This window comes from Siniperca chuatsi, linkage group LG22 (assembly GCF_020085105.1).
Source record: "Siniperca chuatsi isolate FFG_IHB_CAS linkage group LG22, ASM2008510v1, whole genome shotgun sequence".
NCBI classification, from domain to species: Eukaryota; Metazoa; Chordata; class Actinopteri; order Centrarchiformes; family Sinipercidae; genus Siniperca; species Siniperca chuatsi.
This window is the reverse complement of record NC_058063.1, coordinates 17,001,184-17,013,918: the sequence shown is the minus strand read 5'-3', so window position 1 is coordinate 17,013,918 and position 12,735 is coordinate 17,001,184. Positions and strand designations below refer to the sequence as shown.

The following is a 12,735-nucleotide window of genomic DNA, read 5'->3' as shown; positions in this document are numbered from 1 at the left end:
ATATGTACTGTATCATAATACACAATCAGTGCCTTTATTCTGTAATCCTACTACTCATGGATAAAGTTTGCAATTACTTGATTTTGTAAGTCTATTTCTGGTTACATATTGATAACTGATTTCTGCAATGTTGACCTTTGCTTAGGGTAATAAATCTAGATTCATTTTGGGATCTCTACAATCATAATTCTCAGAGGAGCTACCTCCTCCTTTTCTGTCGCCAAACACGGATCAAATATGGGGGAAAACCCTGCCTGTAAAGTTGCACTTTGTGAAGGTGAAGATGTGAGTCTTGGCTTCTACATTGATGAACGATACCTGTCTCTCCTCATAATCCACAAACACCCCCACCCTCTGGGGAGGAGGAGACAGCATTAGAGGGAATGGATTATGCGTGCACACAAAATACTGCCCTCCATGCCTTTGACCTACAGTCCACAAGCCGCTGCTGGAAGAGGGAGTGATCTGCTCTCTCCTCCTCAAAGTGGATTTCTGCTTCACCCTGACCTCCCAGTAGTGTCTGCCTGTGGTTAGACCCTGTGTAGCAACAGCAAAAGTGTTTTCTGTGAACCTCGCTTGGCTGGCTGGAACTTTCTGCTTCTTTGGAGAATGTCTGACTTCTTTCCCGTCTTCAGAGACAATAAGCCAGGGCCCTGCAGTGCTGGGGTCAGTGGTGATGTCCTGATGACGAACATGGGCGCTAAGTGAAGTTGAAGATTTAGTAGAAGTTCAACCACAGATATTTAGCTGAAATCATCAAAATGTAAGCGATAAATTGAGCAGGAAGTGTCAGTTGAAGTTTTGAACCTGAAAGAAATTAATACCAGTTGTGTATAAAGTGTATAAACTGAAAGAAGATGTCAGTTGAAGTGTCAGCTCAAGTGGAGTAAAGTTTGTGGGAGTTAGAAGAGCAGAATAACTTTTTATTATTACTACTATTCAAAGTTTAAGACCTGAGACCTGAAAGGGTTTGAGATGTCAGTTTAAGTTTAATCACTGAAAGCAGTGGCACTGTCATTTTAAAAGTACTAGATGCAAGCATTTAAACCTGTTGACTTGTTAGTGCTAAAAGTAGTTGAAATGTCTGTTGAAGTAGAAGTGTTGAGTTTTTCAAGAAGCCTGCCTCAACTTGCCTAATTAACTGTGGATACATTTCAGTGAATTATTTCTACATTTTCCAGAGTTTTCCTTTATGTCACACAGAAAAATGAACTTACATAAACACACAGATAATGCTATAATGTATGAATGGGTTTGTTTTATGAGGTAAATGCCCTGCTGCCTTATTGTAGCTCCACTGGAAATAGAAATATAACAAAATCATTTCAGTGATTCACCAAAAAAATCACCTCCATGGTTAAACACTGTATTGTTTTTCACATGTCAGGCTGCTCCATGTTGAGTCAGAAATGAAGGTGTGTGTGTGTGTGTGGGGTTCTTTGTGTAAATGAGACTCTCAGGTTTAGAGAGTGAGCTATTAATTAAAGCAGAGTATTACAGGTGTGCATGAGTTCAGGGCAGGTGTGCAATGCTGACAAATTTGAGCTGTTCTGTCAGAATTTCCTTCCTCCAGCATTTATAAGCTTTTTTTTTTGGACAGTGTTGAGGTGTTATTTTAAGTCATACCTGCCAATATTTAGGTTTCAAAATGGGAGGGGGGATTTTAATTTAGTTGTCCCGTCTTCCTGCGCAGAGGGCAGCTGCGCACACGCCCCTTGGCTCGTGGTGTGGGTTGCCAGGTAACGGTAACAGGTGGGTTGAAATTGTATGTAGTGTGTGGATTGCGTGTGTGTATAGACTGTGTTTCATAGACGACCTGGCAACTTGGCTGACGTCAGAATAACATCGAAAACTTGGATCCGTGTATTCATTATAAAGTTTGAGGGCCATGCATCATTACGGGAGTTTCCCGGGAGAAACAACAAAACGGGAGGGCGCCGGGAGATGGCCTTGAAACTCGGGAGATGGCCTTGAAACTCGGGAGAAACGGGAGTAACGGGAGTGTTGGCAGGTATGTTTTAAGTGGTTTCTTGTGTTGAGTTTGAACTCAACTTGGTTTGTTTCCTCGAGTGATTGATTCCTTCAATCCTCTTTGGCCGATCCTGAATCATCAGCTCCACTTCTCTCCCTCTCCTCTTAATCTGAATCTGGGAGGGAAATGAAGACATTAGTAGTAGTGAAAACACTTTTATCTGGAGAAAACACACATGTTTATTTTTGCAAACACTATCGTGACTTGTAAACCCTTTAAACAGCTTTTCTTCTTATTGCTGTAATGCACTTTTTTCATTATCAAAGTAACTGAGACCAAACCACTGCTGTGCAGACTAACCCTCAGCCAATGGCATGATCAGATAACCCTAGCTTCCCAAAGACCACATTTACAATAAACCTCAGTATGTCCTTAAACCAAAATAAGATTAAAATATTAAATTAAAGGTTTTCCACCATGTGTTGCTACAAGGAACTGAAACCTTATTCTAATGTAAAAAACAACAACAGCATCTTCTGTTTTGTGCTGCAAAGTGACTCAGCAGATTTTCCATCCATCTGGACCTTGTTGCTAAAACATGTGATCAGTCTTGTCAGCTGTGGTCTTGTTAAGTTATGGTAATTATACCAATGTGTTCAATGAGGTCATGTAAAATATATATATTTTAACAATTTATGCATGTTGCATTTATAAACATTTAATATTATTATGAAATTAACTGAGATAACATACCACAAGTGTAAACATTAACTAAGACTAAAGGCCTGGTCTCACCAGAAAGTGGCATGGCAATATTAATCCGTGCATTGATGCAAAATATTTGGTTGTATAAGCTTGCTGACCGGGTGACTATTTAGGGGGCTGCTGATCTGCTGTAGCTGGTGAGCTAACCGCTAACACACTAGTCAGCCGAGACATGTCAGTCACAATAGCTCTGCAAGTTTCTTTCTATTTTCTATTTACTGCTCCTTTTACTCCATCAGGCATTTTGTATTCAGGGTTGTACATCATTTCATTCACTGACAAGGTTTATTGCAGAGGGGGCAAAAGCTCTGTAACTGTAACAAGCTTGAAAACTGTAGCAGTAAGCAAAGGATTCAATTGAAATTAATGGACTTCTCTGCAAAATTGAGCTGTTTTGAATACTGGTGTGAATGCAGGCCTTAACCCTAAGCCTGTGGCATAATTAGCTTCTCAAATACAGACCACATCCAAATGTTCCTGCAACAAAAAATGTCTTCAGCTAAATGTTTTCTCTTTGTACTGAAGAGGATAAATGGTCATATTTTTCTATTATCTGTCAATCTTTCTCTGCAAGAAACTAGAAGCTAGCGTTTCTGTTTCATTTACTATGAAAAACAGCAACTTCTTGTTGTTTTGTCTGTAAAGCAGTCCAGCAATTCAGTTGATTTCCTACCCAACTGGGCTATGTACAATTTCAGTTTAGACGCTGTCAGCCTTCCCGACTATGGTCTTGTTTGTTTATATGTATATTGTGTATATTTTATATATAGGCCTAACTAAATATTGTAGCAATAGTACAGTTTACAACAGCAAAGTCACTATATATAAACTCAATAATATCTCACTGGAAACTAATCTAAAATGTCAGTCAAATAATATTCCTGGCATCAAAATATGAAGAACACAGCCAGTATCAGTCCTTCCGCCTGTCCTCTGTCCTCCTCCCTCTGCTGCTGTTGTGATCATGCTGGTAGAGAGAGGAGGGGCTGGTTTGTCTCAGCCAGCAGCTAAGTTTACAAGAATTTGCCAGATTTTAAGATTAGTGGAAACTAAGCTAAATAGTTAGACTACATACAGACAGCTTTTTGTTTTTGCTTGTTCATAACAATTCACTATTAGCACAAGCATGCTGTGGTTATTATAATAATGATGATAATAATAATAATAATAATAATAACAATAATAACAACAACAACAACAACAACAACTGCGGACAAAGTTGTCCTCGAGTTGTTGTCAACTTGAGTAAAACGTTACCTTCACTTCACCTGGTGTCTCCCCGTGGCCTCTCTGCACTGCCATTTTGTGTGTGTGTGTGTGTGTGTGTGTGCGCGCACGTGTACAGCAGGGGAAAATCTTTTATGTTAATATGAGAAGTGTAAAAATATTTTCAGTTCCTTATGAAACTGTGGCAGGACAAATTAGACTGGCGGGCCGCCACAGTCTAGGTAATTAATGGCAAACACTGCATACTATGAGCGAGTACACATTATGTGTATCTGTTCAACTAACTAAATAATCTGTTATTCTGTTATCTGTTACTCGTTATGGGCGGGGCTTAGACCGGAAGTGACCAGGAATAACCGGAAGTTGCTCATTTAAGCCTGAAATTGATATAGGTTGATCAGAAGTTGCTCTATTTATTAGAAAACTATTTACAGAGCAGCCTCAGAATTGAAGTTCAGTAATGTTTTTGATCTCAAGAGTAAGATAACTATTTACAGAAGTTGTTTTTTTTTTTGTTTGTTTTTTTTAAATAAAAGTTGCTGTATTTACAAGTACAGATATTGACACATTTTACTTTGATACTCGTAAAAAGTAAATTATCTGTACTGGATACTCGTTTCAGCTGAGTACTGAGTATATTTCCATTTAAATGTTCTTTTCAGTTCAATGCAGATAGCAGCATTAAATGTTTTAAAAGCTGCAATCCATCATCTCCACCACTAGTGGGCAGCCTTGGGCTGGCACTGAGGGAACACCAGTTTCTGCCAACAGACACTTTACATTCATGTTGCATTTTTACCCTATACAGTAGCTGATGCTGTCGCCCATGGCAACATATGAGCACAACAATAGAACAGGCTGAAATTCTCGTCTTATTCACATAAACATCCAAAAGAAATCAGTGTTGGGGTGAAAGCTGCTGCACCTTCCAAACATTGTAGAACCAATGTTGTCAGATACTTTACAATCAGAAAACATAGTTTTTAGTCACGTTGCAGTTAATGTCATTTTACTGAATATTCTTCTATTTCTGGTCTAGAACTTTGAATTATACTCTCAAATCCACCACCCACAGTGCTCTCAAAAAGATAGATTTCTTTGCACTGCAGCATATTGACGGCACTGATGTCAACAAGACATTAAAGAGGGGGTTCTGTTCTAAAAATGACCACATGTCCAGGTCTCTGAGATGTTATTGATCCTTTTCACTTTCTGCAAATGCCACCTCATCTCTATCTGTTGCATATTATTGATTGTCTTAAATGTCTTCATATTCCTTAGTTTCTATTGGGAAACTGTCTGTGCTTGTGTTGTTGTAGTCTAATTCCACCAGCTATAGTTGAAAACACATAGTTGAAAGCTGAAATGTACTTAACTTAAAATTAGTTTTAGTATATTTGAAAACTTGCCCCAAAAGACAGAAGTTTTTATATATTATATTGCTATTTTTTTAATATTGCTATAAATCTGCGTGCTTTTGTAGGATTATTGTGTGTGTGTGTGTGTGTGTGCACGTAGGCATGCATCTGTGCGTGCATGCTATAATATTCTGTGTAGCCCTACAGCAAACCCACTGCAGAGATTGTGTCGCATGATGTTATGGAGCTACAATTTCTTGGAGTGGGGGATTCTGCTTTCTCTCCCTGTCGCAGTGTCAGTCAAGGTAAATGTATTCCTCCTCCCCCCTTTTTCCTCCCCCTTTCTCTTTCTCTCCTTCTCTCTCTCTGTCCACTGGTAGCTCCAGCTCTCACTTCTTTGTAGCCTTTCCATCCATCTTTTCATCTTTTTTACCCATCTGCCTGTCTTTACTCCCCTTTGTTCTTTCTCTCCCTGTTTTATTTTCCATAATCCAATCCAAAGGTTCTCATTCAGCTTTATGATAATATAGAAACACTTAATATAAAATATAATCTCTCCATTGCTTCCTGTTTACTCTCTCCTTTCCTGCAACCCGAGTTTCTGCTGGAAGCTACACTGCGCTGTGTTTTTCCTGTCTTGAACCCCCTCCCCTCCCCGGTTTCTACACACCTCTCACTCTAAACTCCCTTATGCTGCACCTCCATGTCTCTAACATGTTATAATCTGAAGAACTCTGAAAGAACCCTGCTTGCAAATAAACACAGTTACCCACTCGTCTCTCTCATGTGCATCTTCCTCTTCCGTCTCAAATGCACAAGAAAAACCAGTAAGCTTGCTCTCCATATAGTTTTCGCACATCTCAGCATGTTGCGTCCTCTGCGTTCTCCCCTCTCCAGCTCACCTCTTCTGTGTCATCTTCCGCCTTCCTCCTGATGCTCTCTGGTTTCTCAGAGAGGGTATCGGTACTCTCACCTTCTTCAGGGGATACGGTAGCACTAGTGAGCATTATTGATAGTCAATACGGATAGTGTCACACTCTCTCTGTTACTGATAACCTCGCTGTGCCCCGGCAACCGGAGGACAAAACCCGCAGCTGAAACGACGCCTCCTGTATCTGATCATGTGGCATTTCTCAGTGGGGTAATCTTGTTGCGTTAGCACTTCTAATAACACTGGGAGACTGTGTATTAATCCCAGTTGGGATATTCTCTTTGGATATTTTTAGGGAAAGTGAGATGAGGAGCTCAGGAACCGATACTGAGAGTTTTGCTCAAGGGCACTAAAGCAGAGCAGGTGCCCATGTCTGCAACTTGAAAGGTGTTTTCTGAACGCTTACATAACCATTCTGTGGCAGCAGAGTTAGTTAAGAGAATTGGTGCAGACTGATTGATTGTTGTACAGCTGAGTTGTTAATCAGTGACATAACATGTAAATTACATCAGCACCAATACCATTAACAACTGATCCAACCACCAAGTGCTTCATTAGCTCATGCCAAATGAAAATCAGCGCACTTATTAATTTACTCATTCACGCTGAGTCAGGAGTCTATCATGAAATTTTCATGAGTTCAGTTAGACCTTGCATATATACAGTAGTGTGAAAAAGTGTTTGCCCCCTTCCTGATTTCTTTTTTTTTTTTTTTTTTTTTTTTGCATGCTTGTCACACTTAAATGTTTCAGATCATCAAACAAATTTAAATATTAGTCAAAGATAACACAAGTTAACACAAAATGCATTTTTTAAAAATTGTTATTATTATTATTATTATTATTATTAAGGGAATACCTCAGCCTCAGTTGTAGCCTACTTTGTGTTTAGTTCTAGCTAGCAAATGTTAGCATGCTAACATGCTAAAAGATAGCTACCATGGTAAACATTATACCTGCTGAGCACCAGCCTATCATCATTGTGAGCGTGTTAGCATGCCGATGTTAGCATTTAGCTCAAAGCATTTCTGTGCCAACGTACCTCAAAGAGCTGCAAGCGTGGCTGCTCTAAAGTCTTGTTTTGCAAAGTATCAATTAATTCAGTATCAAACTAATTAAATGCTAGATTGTCTTGTATGATGTTGACCCATCATCTGCACGAGGCAGCAGCTTAAAGGTCTGAGAGGAGATAATGACTGAAAGATTGGGGGAGTCTGAGTAGAGTAATGAAAGCATCAATTTCCAGCTCACCTCTAATTCAACAGTACCATTAAATCATCTGCAAGACTCCTGCTTCTGTTGAGTTTGGTGTTAGTCATCACTTTGATGTTTTGCACACAGTATCTAGCCTACTGCTCCCCAAAAATAATAAATAAGACTCAGCGTAAACTGCAGCTTCTTACATTTCCCCCTCCTTTTTATTTTTATATAAATATTAAGTCATCACCTCTTCTGCAGGAGAGGATTTTCCTGGGAAAGACAGACATCCATACACATCATCAGTCTGCCTTGTAAAGACTGTTGCAGCACGCAAGAGTGAATGTATGCAGCTGTATGAATATGAAACAAAACAATGCTGAGAAAACCGAAGTGGTTAATAGAATTACATTTTCTACGCTGCTTCAGAAATAATTTTGTTTTTGGCCAATGAATCATTGAAAAGCTTTTTTTTTTTTTTTTTTTTTTTTCTCTTCCACATCATTCAAAAATATAAGTGTAACCATATGTGTGCTCTCAGTCCCTGTAGCTTCAGCACACAGACGCATGCAGCTGATGATAGGCTTATAGCACTGCAGTGCCTCGCTCACATGTAGCACTCAATTTGTAATCTGCTCTGTGTGTGTGTGTGTGCGTGCGTGAGGTGCCTGGATGGGGGACGTGAGTGGTCCCTGGATGTGAATCTCCGTGTCCTCCAGAAAATTCTTTCACTGTAATATCTGTATCACACCCGTGTCAGGTAATACCTTTTCATGCATCACATGGCTTTTGTTGCCCTGATGACTCATGTGTGTGCTGTGAAAGCTTGTGCATCTGGGCCAATGTAGTATTTTCTTTAAACCATATTCTGCTTAAACAGCTTACACAGCCAAGCACAGTGCTGCTATTGACAGCAACAATATCTTCTCTCCCTTCAGATGTGATCTAATCTAATCTGATACTGTCTGGTCTGATCTTGTCTCTCCTCATCTTGTGCAATTTGAAATATTCTCCGCATATGTCTCAATAAAGACACTGAAAGCCACGGAAGACAAAAGGCACACAGCATGTCTTATCATATGAGTTGGTTTGAGGCTAAAGATCATGTGGTTCAATAAACATGTGAAATCCTTAAATTATGGACTCCCAAAATAGGATGTGACTCTTCTTATCTGCCGGATTTTCTTTTTTAAGATGAGTGGTGAAATATAAGATCAAAGATCTATTCAGGCTGAAGGCAGCCAAAAGCTCAAGTCCAGCTACTGGAAAAACAGTTTTCCTTTCATTATTTCTTATCTGAGCAACATATCCAAACATGAATAAAGACAGACTCTAAGTAATATTTCCTCAGAGTGTGTGTGGAATATGGCCTTGTAAAACTATCTTTTTAGCTCTATGAACAAAGCAGGATGACCTCTGACCTCCTACAGTATTTCTTTTGTATAACACATACTGTATGTCTTGACCAAAAATGTCCTATAGGGTAACATGGACTTTTCAGGTGGGCTTTCTTCCATGAAATCATTCTTGGCGTGTGCCTTGTTTATGGTAGATTTTTCATAGTTAATCACATTTTTTGATGGGGTTTACTTTCAGAAGGCTCACTGAGCAGAATGATGTACCAGCTTAGTTTGTGTTGCTAACAGTTTTTGTTTGTTTGATTTGTTTGCCTTGGAAGTAAGACACTTAGTAGTGTGGAATTATGTTTTTTTAATTGTTTTTATTATAGATCTAATGTTATTTAACTGTATAGTTGTTCAAATTTACCAAACATACTAGACTTTTTAGAGTTTTTCAATGAAAACACAGTCACTATACTGTATTGAATGTAAATCCAGCGTGTTACTGGTAATAAATATTCAGAAAAAACAAATTTTAAGCCCAACAACACTTGTGAACATTGATCAGTGGGGCCGGTGACACTTCTGTCCAAAGAGTGGGTCCAGATTGAAGTGTATAGGAAATACTCAGTTTTCTTGTGTTCAAACTGTTAGTAATGGTTTGTAGGAAACCACAAGAAGAGGATCCAACACCCAAAGAATTGTTATCTTTAAAAAATGTTTCATGTTTATCTTGAGATGTGTTATTTAAAAAATGTCTTTTTTATTTTACTTAAATGTATACAAATCTTTCTGGGTGGGACCACTGAAGCATGCAAGACCTCTCTGAATCCTGTGGAATGACACATGTATATTCATTCATGTGTGTCAAGGGGATATGAAAAGACAAAGCGTCCTATTTACCCTGTGTATAATTGACTGCTCCAAATTCCTAAATTCCAGCACTGTAATGAAGAAGCCATGCCCTGTAGTGTCATCCATGAGCCTGTTTGAACTGGAACAGCACCCAGAGGGGACTAGATTGAAACCAGCTCCTACGGGAGCCCTCGTAGCAATACTAGCATCCCCTGAAGGGTCCATGTCAGAAGGATAACTCTTAAAGCAATTGAATTTACTACATTCAGATTGATTTAACATAAGTAAATCACCTACATAAATGGAACATATATGTTTATTAAGAATAAAAATGTATATTTGTCAGTCTAGGTGGAGTTGAAATGGACAAAGAGAAGAAGAGCCCCTCATTATTACTGTCAGTGTTTTTGATGTTTAATGCAAGTAATTGACAAAACGGACAAAAGCAAAGTGTATAGAGTTCAAAGCAATATGCAGCAAATTTTATTTAGTGCAGAAAACACAGTACAGGGAGTGTTCTTGTGCATTCTCACCTTAGCCACCATTTCTGGAAGTCTAACAACACATCATAGATTGAAATGTCAAAATACACAGAGGGAATTTATAGCCTAAAACATACAAATATGGATTTCACATGCCTTCACATCAGAAACACAACAAAACAAGTGGGGAAGAGTTCACAACAACGTAGGTATCCACATAAATTGTAGAAACGTAAATTAATAAACCAGCAATAAATAAAGCATAAATCATCATGGTAGAAGAAGTGATGAGGCAATAAGAAGACTGGTGGGTTGTGGGATGGGGCCCTGTAGAGCTTCCTGATTGGCAGATGCCTCCCTGAAAGGACAGTGGTCAGTGATTGGCCAGGCTGTGAAGGGTAAGCCCACACCTTATCGCCACATCGTGAACGTACAATCATCTCAAACACAAACTAAAATCCTACTTTACGTGCTTTCTTTTTGTAGCATGGTCATTATAGCGGGATGCATTGGATTTGTTCTTCTTGGTTGCTTGACTGTTGCTTTACTGCACTACAGACAACATAACAGAAGGGATGTACAAGAAAAAATTATCTAAATATACATGTTTTTGTTCTGTAAGTATGGCTTTTGATGTCATTTCTAGGCTGTAAAGCTGTGCCCAAATATCCGCTGTTGGCATACCGCACCAATTACTTTTCACTATCAAGTACATTATATTCTTGTCAAGCATAATAAGAAGTGGATGTAGATAAACATATACAAGCAGAAGAGAATTATTAAGTTAGCAAGCATGGATTTGGGGAGACACTGTACAGACACTGTAGTGTATAAGTGGTATGTACAAAAACCCTGGCTGCTGTTTGCCAAGCCCCTGTCTGCCGTGACGTCGAAGAGGTTTTTAAGGAGGATGTGGGGACTTCTCTTAAGCCATCTTGGACAAACTATATGCGGCTTTGCTCCATTCATAATCACAGCAGTGAGACAAGCTTTTTATTCCACCCATTCCTTTCCTTTCATTCACAGCGACCATGCTGTGCTCGTTTGGTTGCCTTCGGGGGAAAGTGAAATGAGGTCAGGCTAACAAAGCAAAGCGAAAACACAGCACTGACAAAGAAAGAAAGACAGAAATAAAGAGAGACCAGCGTCCTTATATGCTATAATGTGGTGCAGTGTATTACTAGGGGGAGCTAAATGTATAAAATTAGCTAAAACTCTATCAGATATTGGAAAATATATAAATTAGGATGTGATATGATGCCCTGACAAGTCTAACCTGAAACATCTTGAACAACATGCTAAAGTAGCAGCATCTGTCATGTGATGACAACTGTAGCTATGTTAGCAAAGTGCATCCACACGAATGGCTTATTAACAGTTAATTAGCTGTTTAAGAGAAGCAATTATTGGATTGGTAAAGGTATTGGCTGTTGTGATATCACAAAGAAAAAAGTGATATCCCTGCATGATAGTAGTAAAAAGTCATACATGGACAGAATTAAGAGATTTAAACTGTTTGACTACATGCAAACTCATCACTGACCATAGGGAACTCTGATGACTTTATCAGTTTACCATTTTAGGCTGAATTTGTATCAAACTCCTTTCTCCCCTTTTAACACAGCCCTCTGAAGTGGACAAAAGTGACATTTACAGTTGAGACATTTAGCTTACACTAATCCACTAATGTTGTTCGATGCCATAAGGAACATGGCAGCAGACAGTGACTCCTGTGACGATCAAACCTGTGACCTTTTCAGTTGCAGGTCACCTTTATCTAACCGCCTGAATGCTCTCTCAGCCTCAAATCCACAAGGCTTATCACAAGTCACATTTCACATTGAAATGACCAGCTTGGCGTTACTTTCTTGAGTTGTGTCTGTTGCCAAGCAACATTAAGCTTCTTTAGATTCTGACAGGTAGCTATTTACAGCCTCCAGACAGAGACCCTGTTTTCAATTACATGGATCTGGCTCCTGAACAGGTCCTACAGTGACAATTCAAAATCTTCACTCTTTATATGCAGTACATACTATATTATATGTACTTATATTATAAAAGATGTTACACATTGGTCAAAAACCCATGTTTTTACAGTTTCAAATAAATTAAAGTAATAGCATTGCAGATTTACTTGGTCTTAGTTTGATACTCGCATCAACTGCTTTCTAAAATGATTACAATAATGCAAATATGCAAGTTTTGAAGGTTTTTTTTTTTTGGCCAATCAGAGTTCAGTGATGTGACTTTGAGGACATCTGATGACTAAAAGACATTTTGTCATTTTGAAGCCCCTGAAAACATGGCCTCAAATTTTACATATTTCCCCATTACATTATATATTTATGATTAAATATGCAGCGATCAAAGTTCAAATTTGTTTTTAAAGAACATTCTATTATTTATCAAGAGTTTAACAAAAGAAATACAGACAATTCTGGGAGACTTGACAGACCACTGGCTAGCACTACCACTAGCAAGATAACCTGCTAGCATGTTTACTGTTGGCTGACCCCTATTGGCTGTGTGGGCTATTCCATGGTTATCTAAACCGCACTGACTGTGAGCAAGCAATGAAAAGAAGCCTTCTGACACCTTCGGCTGTGACC

At 38.9% G+C, this 12,735-nt stretch overlaps 1 long non-coding RNA gene across 1 annotated transcript in view; it reads left to right on the top strand.

The window, feature by feature from the left end:
• The first annotated feature begins 1,539 nt into the window (after positions 1–1,539).
• The window catches only part of LOC122869733, a 101,916-nt gene continuing 90,720 nt past the window's right edge, over positions 1,540–12,735 (top strand). The window contains exon 1 of the long non-coding RNA XR_006376397.1: positions 1,540–2,011. This is a non-coding gene — a long non-coding RNA (uncharacterized LOC122869733). The remainder of the gene's footprint in view (positions 2,012–12,735) is intronic.